Below are 14328 nucleotides of genomic sequence, written 5' to 3'. Positions count from 1 at the left end.
CACGATCGCGGTTCGATTCCCAGTCAGGGCACATGCCTGGGTTGCAGGCCAGTTCCCAGCAGGGGGACTCATGAGAAGCAACCACACATTGATATTTCTCTCCTTCTCTCCTTCCCTTCCCCTCTAAAAGACAAATAAATAAAATCTTTAAAAAAAAGAAAATAAAGTTTAAAACAGAAATAAACAGATAACTAAAACTGAATAATTAAGAAAGAGAAAAATAATCAGGGTTTTGCTTCTGTTTTGTTATTCTTGCTTTGTTTGCAGTGAAGTATTCAATACAAGAAGAATCAGCTGAAAGATTTGAAAATGGCCATCTCTGGGAAGACCAACTGTGTAGGATGGGTGAGGACAGAGGCGTGCTGTTTTTAATTAAATAGTCACATGTAGCTTTGTGTATATGTAACTTTGATAAAACCAAAAAGTAAAATTTTTTTGAAAAAAAATCAGTACAGCAGTGACATTTATTCCCTCTGGCTATTCAGCAAAACAAAAACACTTGAAAAGGAAAAGAATAGAGGCAGAACAATGAAGCAGAATTTTTATAAATGTCAGCATTGGAATTTAAAGTGGCATGAAACAAAAGATGGTGGTTTCTTTTGTTAGTATTTTATTCATTTTATTAAACTAGATTCTGAAAAAATATAGTGTCTATTAATTCATTAATGATTCATTGACATTTGATGAAGTGCCGGGCACCAAGCTATGTTGTCGTAGCACAAAGCCATGGAAACCCAGTCCCACAGATGAGAGCCATATAGATCAACAACTGCATTAAAGATGTATGAGTGCCATTGTGCAGACCCGAACAAAGCTTGCTGAGACAGAGACACAAAATATTAGTTTTTCTGGGGCAGGAGTGGGTGGGGATAGGCTCAGAAAGTCTTCAGAAAATGACATTTGAAGTGAATCTTTTTACCAAAATCCCCTTGCCTTCTAGTGCTGCCTTGTGAATGCACTGGAAATTAAAAAAAAAAAAAAAACAGATTTGTTTGATTTTCTTTTTTCTGGGTTTCGTTTTTCTCTTCTATTTTTTCACTTAGAAAAAAATGGAAATATGTGAATTTTTAAAGCATAGTTCCAGACAGAGTAATGAGAGTTTAGGGAAAGGTTTATTTCTTCACTCTGACTTGAAAATCTGCACTTACCCACAAGGAATTCAAATTATATCAATAGCAAAAAAGAAAGACTTTTGACAATAAATGAAACACTTTCATGTCACCTACCAGGCAAGTGGACTTGGATGACAAAAGGAAAGCTATTACAATTTTGGGAAGAGAGCCAATTTAATTTGCTAGTTTAGCCATAACAATATTGAAAAGTTATGTTAATTCTTCTAAGGTTTAGCATTGCTGGAATCTTCTGGTAAATTTATTTAACTTTTTGAGAAAGAAATATGTTTGCTTGGTACAAGGACAAGAATGTATGGGGTTTTTTCTTTATTTTTTATTATTTTTCCTGTAATATTCTTTTTTTATTTATCCTTACACTCCAGTCCAGTCCTCCCCCATAAGAATGTATAGTTCTGTAAATGAATGAATCCAAAAACTATGGTATATTTACACAATGGAATTCTATGCAGCAGAAAGAAAGAAGGAGCTCCTACCCTTTGCATGGATGGAACTGGAGAGCATTGTGCTGAGTGAAATAAGCCAGGCAGTGAAAGACAAATACCATATGATCTCACCTTTAACAGGAACCTAAACAACAAAACAAACAAGCAAGTAAAATATAACTAAAGACACTGAAATACAGAACAGGGGGACAGGGACCAGAGGGGAGAGAGGAGGGAATTTCAGGGGAAAGGGGGAAGGGTTTACAGGAACTAGTATAAAGGACACATGGACAAAAACGAAGGGGGGTGGAAATGGGAGGGAGGTGGGGAGCACTTGGGGGGGGTGGGCTGGGATGGGAGTAAAAGACAGAAAACTGTACTTGAACAACAATTAAATAAATAAATTTTTTTGAAAAGAAGCAAAACGAATGTATAGTTCTTATGTGACAGAAAGTTTCCTGGCATTCCTATTGGCCATCTCACACCCAGGTCCTACCTGGCATGGCCACCCCCAGGTAAATGCTGTTCTTCGTTTTGTATGTGGTCCACCCACCTTCAGAATTTTAAGCAAACATATGAATGTTGATCCTTATTTCTCCTTTAGGGAGAACTACTTCTCTGCCCCATATACTTCAGACGCAGCCATTTGCTTGACTTGCTTTTGTCAGTGCAAGTGAGCAAATAATATGCAAGACATGTCTGAGCAAACACTTTCGTGAATGTCCATGGTTCAGGTCTCTTCACTGTGCTTCAGTTCTTCACCCAGGAGAACGAAATTCTCCAGAGGATGTCTGCTTTTAAGCTTGAGTCCCAGAGTTCAAAAACACATGGGCCCAAGCTCAGCAGAGCCTAGCAGAACAGCCCTCGTGTAACTTAGACCAAAGCAAGTGATGTTGTGGGTATTTGAAATGCAGAGAATGTGTGTGGCCATAGCAATAGCTCGCTAATGTGAATACCAGCATTTTTTGTAAGTTGGATGACAAATTGTGAAGTGGTAACAGGGGAAAGTAAATGTCTTATAGATCCTTAGATGCAAATATCTAGAGATACTTACCTATAAATACTAAATCTATAGATGTCAATATCCAGCGATCCACCGACATGACATTTAACTCAACAGAAAATTGCTCCATACCCCACAGCTGTCATGAAGCCTCACCTCTTCTCACAGAACTCCTCATTTTTTAAAAGATCTTATTTATTTATTTTTATAGAGAGGGAAAGGAAAAAAAGAGGGAGAGAAATATCAATGGGTAGCTGCCTCTTGCACACCCTATACTGGGGACCTGGTCTGCAACCCAGGCATGTGCCCTGACTGGGAATCGAAGCAGCACCCTTTAGTGTGCAGGCCAGTGCTCAATCCACTGGGCCACACCAGCCAGGGTCAAAACTCCTTATTTTATATTTCATTGTTTAGCCCTAAATCTGAATATACAGCCAAGGAAGGCCTGAAACAAAACATGAAAGACAGGAACCAAAACACACAGAAATTAAAGAACTTATAGGAGACAAAGATATATTGGGAAGAAGAAAAAAAATTTCGTTAAAGTTATTTTTTTCAGAACCTAAGGGATAGTAAACATGAAACAAAATTATACACAAAACAAATTAGGATGACATGTTGACAGGAACAGAAACATGTTTTTATAGCCCAAATGAAAAAAATTTGGTACAAGGTTTAGACAATAAAGTCAAGGTCATCTCCCAGTCATACTGTTTTGTTGAACAACCTCATGGAAAACCACTGATATTATCTAGTGCTCCATGAAGTTATATGACTAAGTGGACCAAAGGAAAATAAAATAGAAACAAATGAAAAATGTAAGAGAAAGGATAAGAAAAATCTGTCCAGCAGGTCTACTATCTGATAAATAGAAGTTCCAGAAATAGAGAACAGAGAAAGCAAAGGAGGAAAATCATAAAATAATGTATAAATATATCCTAAAACAGAACAGTCTCCACATTAAAACTAACTTACAACAAAATCAATCAATCACTACAGCACAAATGAATAAAAAACATGAGCAACATCTAGGCTTTGTGAAATTTCATATCACCAAATTTGTTTAAGCATAAAAGCTTCTTGGTGGGAGGTCTGAATGTGGGCAAATAACATACAGAGGATCAGAAATTGCTTTGACCTTGGTCTTCTTAATAGGGACATGGAGTCCTGGCTGATGTGGCTTAGTGGATTGAGCATCAGCCTGTGAACTGAAAGGTCACCAGTTAGATTCCTGGTCACGGTACATGCCTGGGTTGTGGGCCAGGTCCCCATTTAGGGGCATGCAAGAGGCAATGCATCAATGTTTCTCTCCTTTTCCCCTCTCTCTAAAAATAAATAAATATTTTTTTTTTAAAAAAAATAGGGACATTAGAAGGCTAGAAGTTAGGGAGCACTGTGTTAAAATGTTAAATAAAAATCCTACACCCATCCAATGTATCAATCAAATGAATGGTTAAAATAGCATGAAAATTTACCTCCCATATATTCTTTCTCAGAAAAACAATAATGGATATGTTGCATCAAAACAAGAGAAGAAATAAGCAAACAAGTGATGAATGAATGGATGGAAGGAAGAGAAAGAAAGGAAGGAAGGAAGGAAGGAAGGAAGGAAGGAAGGAAGGAAGGAAGGAAGGAAGGAAGGAAAGCAAAGATGGTATGCTGGTTGCATTTTTCTGTGAAATAAATCACCCAAATATGTAGTGCCATAAAACAATTATTACATGGTCTGCCATTGAAAAAGGGCATGGCAAGGAAGACTCTCTTCTCCTCCATGACACCTGAGGTCTCAGCTGGGATGACTGAGAGTAACTCAAATGGCTAAAGGCTGGAATCGTGGGAGCTATAGAGGCTCCACTTCCAAGCTGGTCTCTTCATTCACATGCCTGGCACCAGGACTGGAATAACTGGAGAGGCTCAGGTGGGAATGTCTGCTGCAACGTCTCCATGGATCCCTCCGGCATTGGTCTCAAGGTGGTTATTAGACCTTGGAGCAAGTGTTCCTAGTGAACGGCGCAGAGGTCAAAGGCTCTTTATGATCTAGCCTTAGAATTCATAAGGCATCACTTCCTCCGTCCTCTATCATACAAAGCTGTCATGAACTCACCGAGATTCAAGGGGAGGGGACACAGACACTACCACTGTTGGGAAGAGTGTCCCACAACATGCAGCCATGTTTTAAAACCACTACATATGGGATCAGGGAATCAGGCGATCCAACATGGAAGCGCAGGAGGAAGACATTCTAGAAGGCAAGTCTAGAAAGCAAGCAGTTCAGATTGAAGCAGGAAGACAAAAGATTCTAGGAAGGATGTCACCAAGGGGCAAAAATAAATGATAAACAAACAAATATATAAACCGGGTATGTTGTATTATATTTTGACCATATGTATGTTAAAATGTATAAAAAAGAATTAGCAATAGCTACATAAAAACTAAGCAAATTTAAAATGCTGTGATTTTGATTTTAGGGGCCAAATGCATAATTATTATCTACTACTTAATTCAGTAGTGAATAACATACATAATATATAAATAATAAAATACCGTTTTAATGAAAAATTGTAATACAACTCTTGAGAGAATTGGGACAGATATAATGAGGGATACAATGTAATTTTTAGACATATTATCCTGATTTTCTATTATGATAGATAAGGATTAAGCATTTGATGAAAGGCGGACCCAAGAGAAGAAATTGTCATGAGTTGATTTGGGTAATTTTGGGGAATGGGGCTCAGGATGCAGAAGTTATGAGAATAATGTTAATTACTCTCCTAAGTTTTATAGTATTTGATTTTAAAATATGTTCACTTGATTTTTTTATTTTCCTAATTCTGAGCTATTCCATTTAAATAAAAATATATAGCTATGTCCGATCAACACACATAGAAAAAAACAGCCATCATTAGTCATTTAATAGATAAAATTCAACATGGTCCTCAACAGCCAACTTCCTACATACATTATGCTGAGGCCATTTCAAATCCTAGGCTTCCCTCTAAAACACTCTGTTCTTCACAGTTCTGTATCCTTGCACAAGCTATTCCCTCTGCGGGGAACTCTCTCACTCATTTCCCTTCTGGCAAATCCTACTCATCCACTCTGTAGCCCAAATGCTTCCACTGACTTCCCTGCAGAGTCATGGGAACAATCACGTGTCTTTCTCTATCCCCCTATATCATATAGTGCACACGCATAGAATATTTCACCTCATTTGCAAATACCATATTTTGCCGTGTCTATAATGCATACCCACATTTTTGGGCCCAAACTTCCAGGGAAAAAATCTTTCGTTTTAATTTTTAACTTAATTTTAATTTATTTATATTTAGATACTGGGGGGGGGGTTGTGTGATAAAGGAATTTCAGCGTTTATTTTTTAACATATTGTGGTACAAGAAGTTTTACATAACAAATAATTACAAAACACAAGAACAGATACAAGTATTCTAGGTACTACGCATGTATAATGTGCATCCTTACTTTTCCCTCAAAAATTTGGGCTAAAAAAGCATGAGTTATACACAGCAAAATACGGTACATGCAAAGAACAATAGACAGGGCTGGCTTAAAACCTTTCACTAAGAAATATAGGCCTCGGGCATATAACTGCCCACCCTGAGCTGCCCAGTTAGGGATTTATGATCAGATCTCCCTGAGGTCACTTTCTACAGAATTCCTTATTTTGGTCCACACAATCTTTATGGAAATAAGACCATATTTCAGTCATTTGTTCATTGAATAATTACTGATTATGTCTCTATAATGTGCCAGACACTGTGTCTTACTCAACTTTAATCCCCTTACAATAACAACGAAGTTCCTAGTGTGTATTAGAGATAAAAACATGTTGAAAAATTTAAATATCTATTGTCTCAATCTCTGACACAAACAAAATTAAACACAATGTCATAAAATTTGCAGAAGTTAAAAAATTCAATTGCGGTGCATGCTTCTCAGAGATTCCTACAGCCCACCTAAATGTTTCCAAAGCCCTAACATGAATTTTCCAGAACATGCTGGATAACATATATTTTTCCTGGTAGAAGTAGCCTTCTTTGATCGGGGTTTAAAAATGTCACCAACACCTTCGTTTTCCTGTTTTCACATACTTTGGAGACAAAGCTTCTGATTTCCCGAAGTTTTTAGTAGCTGACTATATACCCTATATTTTTAGCCTGAAAAGTATTATACAGTTAAAACTAATAATAAAGTACTGTAGAGGAATTTTGTTAAGTAGTTGGTAAATATGAGGCAAAACAGCAAAGGGAGAGACCTTGTGATTAGCATATGGAAAGGGCTATTTTCTCAGGGCTAAGAGATAAGATCTGGGTTTGGGCCAGCAGCTCTTTGTGATTCAAATTCAGTTTCTCAAGTGGTTTTCTGTCTTCAGTCAGGGCCCTGACGTTAACCTGGAGGCACTGTGAGAAGGTGGTAATTTTCAAGACGTTTTCTTGGGGGGTGAACTGAAACAGTATTGATGAAAAGCAAAGACAGAACAGGGCCTTGGCTTGTGGAACCCAAAGGAAAACGGGACCGTGGTTGGTCTTCACTTTAGCTCCAGTGAGTCAAAGTCAATAAAGGATGAGGGGAAGGCTTAAGTCTAGGGAGCTGGATGTTAGACATGGTCTGGACTGCAGTACGGGGGTGGATTTCTTGAAACCTCCCTAAGGCTGAGGAATGGGGAATAGCCCCAGTGAAGGCAGAATTGCTGGGAAGCACAGCTGGAAATTTCTAGGGGCTGGTGTTGGTCATTGTCAATCAACCTTTTTAACAAATTGCCTTTATAATTAGAGTCACTGCTGTTGTTGTTCACTGATTATAAAGAAATAAAATAAGTTGTAACATACAGAGAAGCAAAAGGTAGAAAATTAAAATTGCCTGCCACCCAGAGATCAATCACAACAAATCTTGTGGCCTATTTTCGGCTTCCTACCTTCTTTCTCATCCACCCATCTGTCCATCTCTTCTTCCATCTAGTTCTCATCCACATAGCTCTTCTTATCTAGCTGTTCCCCCATCCTTACACAGTTAGACAGCTCTGTTGCTTATTCGGTAAAGTTTGCACCGTCACGGATTATCAGATGATTATCGGATTCTCATCCTCTAAATTACACACCGTGTCCAGGGGATCTTCTGACTTTGCTAGGCAGGGTGGCTCATGGGAATTCATGGCCTTTGCAGGTAGTCCCCAACCCCCATCTGTGGTTTCATTTTCCACAGGTTTAGTTAGCCACAGTCAACCACAGTCTGAACATATTAAATCAGAAATTCCAGAAATAAACAGTTCATAAGCGTTCAACTGTGTGTTGTTCCGAGTAGCCTGATAAAATCTCACGCTGCCCTGCCCTTGGTCCACCTTCTCCGAGCTGCACACACTCCACCCCTATTAGTCACTCAGTAGCCACTGTGGTTATGAGAATGACTGGCCAGGTGTAGTAGTACTTGTATTCAAGTCACCCTTATTTCACTTCATAATGCCGCATTTGTATGACTTTTACTGCAGGATATTGTAATAGTTGTTACGCTTTATTATTAGCTACTGCTGTTAATCTCTCACTGTGCCTAATTTCTAAATTAAACTTTACTGTAGGTATGTATAGAAAGAAACAGTATACATTAGGGTCCAGCACTACCTATGGTTTAAGGCATCCACTGGGGTTCTTGGAATGTATCTCCCACGGATGAGGGGGTCCATTTTATTCTGTTAAAAAATTCCTTGCAGTCAGGAATTTGGTATTTTTCTGAGTTTTCCCAAAACAAAAAAAACACCAAACTCAGAACCAGAGGGGTTTGCACTAAAGATTGTAAAAAATTTCAGCCTGCAAAATGATACCCCACAGCCTGCCCTGCACTCACCGCCCCATGCCCCTGCAGATGTGGCCCGCTGCTGGCTCCTTGGGCCTCTGAGAGATGGTTTCTTAGGGCAGGGTTAGAAATGTCTCTGCCAAGGTCCCCATAGTGGCATCTTGAAGGACAGGTCATATGTAATCGGTGACAATAAATAATGGTGGTTAACATCTTGGTAGGTGTTACAATGTTTTTCTACAAAGTTTTTCACATTTATAAACTCAGCTGGGACTGGTGGACACACGGTTGGGATTGTGAGTCAAGGTGCCTTGAATATTACTCCAAGTTTTGGCTCAATAATCACCTTTTACAAACACACCGCTTCTCTGGGCTTAGAGGACTGGGTGCTTGCTAAGATCATTCCCCGATCACCAGGTACACGTATTATGAAGGTTTTGATGGCCGTATATTGGATGGACATTGAGGCATCATCTTCCTAACTCCTAGTCAACCATGACCTTGCCACAGGCACACACTCAGAAGGAAGCGGGATATCTGCTAACATGGGTGGGGAGGGAGAATCCAGGGTGTGATTTCCCTTAGCAAAGTTATAAAGTCTACTAGTGTTCCTCTGTACCTCCCCTAGTCCCTTGGGTGAGACAAGCCTAGTGAGTCGGGGTGTGTGTGTGTAAACAGATACGAAGGGTAATTTATTACATACGGACTTCATGGAGCAACTGGCACCAGCCAGTACTTCCTGAGTAGCTCCAGGAACAAATACAAGATGGAGGGAGATTGGTTTGCAGGCCAGCGCTGAATCCACTGAGCTACACCAGCCAGGGCTAAGATGGAGTGAGATTGGATACAGCAGACGCTCTGCTGAATCCGGGCCCACGAGGGCCTTCCGCAAGAGCTGCGGTGTTTGTTCCCAAAGAGCAGAGTCCGTGAAGACAATGTGTTTCCTGCTTTCCAGGGCCCAGGTTAGTACTTGTGGCTTCGGGCCTGGGCACTCTGCCATAGCCCCAGCCTCAGCCCTGCCACATCCTAAGGAGTGGGAGAGCCAGGCCATCCTGGGGCTGACTTCCTGATCCCCACTCCTGTACTGAGTTGAAGAAAAGGAAAAAACAGTTTCACCTATGACTCTAAAGGGGGTGTTTTCCTGTAAGTTTCATTGTTACTGACAGAGGCTGGCTGCAGTGATTAGTTAAGCAAATACTGGAGAATTAAATGCTTTTGTGCTTCTAAAAGCAACTTAGAATTTACTCTCTATTTCCACATGAGTGACTGAAACAGACGGGTGAAGTGATTTATCCAAGGCCACTTGGCAAGCCAGTGGATTCAGTCCCTACACCCCTAGCACACACATGGCTGGCCTGGTGGGATGCACAGTGCTGTAATCCCTCTTCACTACTCTTAAACAACTCCCTGTCTGCCCTTTGCAAGCGCCTGACATTTCCAAAGTTGAGAGTCATTTCTTACAGTGTCTTAAAAGTCCCCCTATTAAGATCCAAATCTTGGGGCAGAGAAAACATTTTGAACTTCCGTCAAACATTTATCTTGGTAGAATATTCTTCCTCATTCCTCTTTCTGAGAGAGTTAGCTAGAAGCTGAGCCTCCCTGGAATAAAGTAGAAGTGAGACCCCTCACCGTGTTTGGGAGAAGGAAGGCAAAGAGTGGAGGTGGGGACTTGTCCAAGACAAGCTTCTAGGAGCAGCTTGGTCCTTTGGTCCTGCTTCTGGCCGAATTGCTGCCACGGGTTGCCATTTTATTAATTAATCTTTCTCTTGGGAGTGTGTTAAAATACCAAGCAATAAACGAGTCTGGGAGGTAACCAGTTTAATTAAGTTGAGGTTTATGTCAACTTATAAACCTACTGTCCTCACTGATTCTTCTTCCTCCCTCTGCTCCCTAAACAGAAGCTACCCACAGAGTTGCCCCAGCTCGCTTTCTTTCCCTACAGTCTCTCAATTTAGGTCACTCTCGCTTTTTCAGTTTGAAGTACCACAATTAGGACGCCGCACCTCCCAAATTTCTCTGTAACAACTTTGCTTTCTGCAAAGGGCCAGTGAGTAAATATTTTAGATTTCACGGAACATACAGTCTCTGCTTCAACAACTCGAATTTGTCTTCCTGGCATAAAAATAGCGATAGACAATATGTAAATGAATGGGTGTGGCTGTGTGCCAATGAAACTTTACTGATGAACACTGAAATTTTGTTTTGTAACACTTGTCACAAAATGTTTTTCTTTACATTTCCCCGCCCCTCCTCCCACCATTTAAAAATGTAAAAACTATTCTTCTTGGGCCTTACCAAGGCAGACTGTGATCCAGATTTGGCCTGTGGGCCCAAGTTTGTCAACCCCTATTCTAGCCAATATCTCTCTCGGTGCTCCAGTCCTTTTATTGCTCAAAACACCCTCAGACTTGACATTTATAATATGGAAATCACCTTGCTCTTTATCCACCCCACAAAATAAGAAATAGCTTCCTTCTTCTTCTTCAGATACCAGAAATTTCCTGAGGATCCAGGCTGGAATTCTGGGGGTCATCTCAGTTCCCATTTTTCACCCCTTATGCAAAATGGGCAGCCTCATTTAATTGCTGACCCATATGCAATGCATCCAGCAGCCGTCCCTCTCTCCCATGCAAGAAGTTCTTTATATCCAAAGTAATAATTCTCATAGAGCAAGACTTTCAGCGTAGAACTCATGTCTCTACTGCCTCCTGCACACACTGACTCAGCCTGCAGGACCTCCCACTAGTCTAGATGTAGTCTCCCCTCTGAGGGACTTCTCTAGTTTCATCCCTCTCTATTTCCCTACACAGATCTTCGGTGTGGGCCTTCAGCAGGTGAACTCAACATGCTGGGGGAGGGGGACTCCTGCCTCTTTGCCTTTGTTCCTGATCTCCCTCCCCTCCCCAAACTCGAACTCCTTTCCCCAAACCCATGGACCCATCAAAAGGCCCATGGCCAACCACAATAAGATACCACCTCACACATACTAGGGTGACTATCATAGAAACACTGATAATAAGTAGTATTGGCGAGAACGTGGAGACATTAGAATCTTCCTAGGGTGCTAGTGGGAATGTGAAATGGGCAGACACTTTGGAAAGCATTCTGAGAGTTCCTCAAAAGTTAAACATAGAGTTACCATGTGACCCAGCAATTCCACTCTTAGGTTTATACCCAAGAGAAATGAAAACGTATGTCCACACAAAAGCCTGTATATAAGTATTCATAGCAGCATTGTTCATAAAAGCTAAGTCATGGAAACCCAAATGTCCATGAATGGATAAACACAAAAGGTCACATACTGTATGATTCCCACTTCCATAAAATGTCCAGAATAGGCAAATCTATAGAGACAGGAAGTAGATGAGTGGTTGCCGGAAGTTGGGGTGAGATTGAAGGAATGAGGGGTAATGAGGGTGACTGCTAATGGGCATAAAGTTTCTTTTAGGATGACGAAAATGTTCCAAATTTGATTGTGGTGATTGTTGCACAATCCTGCGAATACACTAAAAAGCAATAAACTATATACTTTTAAATGGGTAAATGTATGGCATATGAATTATAGCTCAGTAAAGCTGGTTTTCTTTTAAGGCTCCTGGCCAAATCAGATTATTACAATTTGATTGTTAAAGAAAAGATGAGTTTGTAACTATATCATCTGTTCCACTCAGTTGATATTGTACACTACCTTATAATTTCTTTCTGCCTATATTTTAATTTCTCAATTACATTTTAAATTCTCATAGTTTCACATATAAATGCCTTGTTGACTTACTTATTTTTTAAAACATGTATTTATTTACTTTTAGAGAGAGGGGAAAGGAGGAAGAAAGAGAGGGAGAGAAACATTGAATGTGAGAGAAAAACATCGATCAGTTGCCTCTTTTGTGTGCCCCGACCAGCAATCAAACCTTCAACCTTTTACTTTGCAGGATGGAGCCCAACCCACTGAGCCACACCAATCAGGGCCTGTATTTGTTGATTTAATTCAGAAGATGATTCCAGGTAGTTAAAATAAAGTAGTGTAAATCAAGCTAGAGCTTGATTTATTATAGGGTATGGGTTGTGTCAAATATAATAACCTATAACCTATAATAACCTATAACCTATCAAGGTTGTGTCAAACCTTGATAGGTTATAGGGTATGCGTGCGTCAAATATAATGCACCATCTACTGTTATTGACGTAAAATGATGAAGTAGCGGGGATACACAATCTTTGGTTTCACTTGTGAATTGATACATCTTGCTTTTACCATTGTGCACCCCTTGGACATTGACAGACCGGGCATGGGCTGTCTCTCTGAGCTACGGCAGAGTGCCCGAAATGAGGGTGTTTGGTTATGCTTATGATGCACCTTCCCCATTCATAGAGCCAAAGTATACACTCTCTGAATTTATTCATTCATGACCATTACGAACCTATTACATGTATACCATTGGACTCAAAGACTAGTTAAGCAAACTCAATAAGTAATAAGTGACCATGCTGGTGTAGCTGTCAGCTTTCTACATACTAAGCACATGGCACGCTAAATTGCATTTGCGAACAATTTTTTTTCTAAAAGTTTATACTTGGAGCTTGGTTTCTTGACAGATACCAATTAATAAAATGTTAAGGTGTATATCATAGGTCAGCGAGTAATTAAGAATAGGGAAACAAATAGAACCCCACTCGTATTTAGCATTCTCAGGAGAGCAACCACGATCCACTCCATAAATTATATCCAAGTACACACTCCCAATACATGGGTTAAGGGACCTTAAGAGTATTCTAGGGTTCCAAAAGAACTTCCTACCCTAGAATACTATTCGGGATATATTAAATTATTATAAGTTTTGATGTCAGAGAAGTGTCTTTTCAGGGAAGGTCAGAAACCATTTGCCTCTCAAGTGTGTCAATTTGAATGACTTAATTCTCAGCAATTGAAAATGCAAAGTGAAAACGGTAGGCAAAGCAGGGCTCTTGAAAGGCCAACTTTCCACGGGTTGCCTGGCAGTCTCACTTTCAAGATTGCTCAGCCCCTTGAGGGCCACCCAGGGCCTGGGCAACATTTCCAAAACTAGAGTTCCCACCTGGAGGTTTGGGGCCTTGGTCGCAGTTCATAAAAGCTTCATGCACTCACCTGGAACATTCTCTGTGTATTTCCTTGTAATGGTAGCAACCAAGGACTCAGAAATTGGAATCCTAGCTAACCACACTTGCTTTGCCTTAGAGACTGTATTAGTTTCCTGTGGCTGCTATGACAAATTGCTGCAAAATTAATGGCTTAAAGCAGCACAAATGTGCTATTCTATAGTTCTAGTTATTGAAAGTGTGAAATGGCTTGTAGAGGGCTAAAATGAAGATCTAAGCAAGGTTGGTTCTTTCTGGAGAGTCTAGGGAAAAATGTATTCCTTGCCTTTTCCACTATGTAGAGATTACTGGCATTTGATGGCCTGGGGTCCTTTTTTTCTTCTTCAAAGCTTCACGTCCTCTAATATCTCTCTACCTCCCTTGTATAGGGACCCTTGGTACCACATTGTGACCATCAGAGTAATCCAGAACAATTTTCTAATCTCAAGATCCTTAACCAAGGCATGCAATCCCTTTTGTCACATAAGGTAACATAATTACAGGTCTCAGGGCTTAAGACATGGACCTCTTTGGGGGCCTTTCTTTCGCCACAGAAATGCTGCAAAGAGTAGACCTTGTTGAAATATCATCATCATCATCATCATCATCACTGCCCTTAAACACGTGCAATAGCCCCGCCCAGGTAGCTCAGTTGGTTGGGATGCTGTCCTGTACACCAAAAGGTTGTGGGTTCAATTCCCTGTCAGGGCACATAGCTAGGTCACATGAGCAGTCCTGTTTGGGACACATATGGGAGGCAATTGATTGATGTTTGTGTCACCTCTCTCTCTCTCTCTCTCTTCCTCCCCCCCTTGCCCTTCTTCCTGTCTCTCTCAAATGAATTTGG

The 14328-nt window shown here is 40.4% G+C and overlaps 1 long non-coding RNA gene across 1 annotated transcript in view; it reads right to left on the bottom strand.

Annotated features, from left to right (window-relative positions):
• LOC118987230 (uncharacterized) overlaps positions 1-14328 on the bottom strand; it is a 177640-nt gene that overhangs the window by 43456 nt on the left and 119856 nt on the right. The gene's annotated exons all lie outside the window — the stretch shown is intronic.

This window comes from Sturnira hondurensis, unplaced genomic scaffold (assembly GCF_014824575.4).
Source record: "Sturnira hondurensis isolate 20B ecotype Veracruz unplaced genomic scaffold, ASM1482457v3 Scaffold0005220, whole genome shotgun sequence".
Classification (NCBI taxonomy): Eukaryota; Metazoa; Chordata; class Mammalia; order Chiroptera; family Phyllostomidae; genus Sturnira; species Sturnira hondurensis.
Note: the sequence above shows the minus strand (reverse complement) of the source record. Positions and strands in the feature narration are given on the sequence as shown.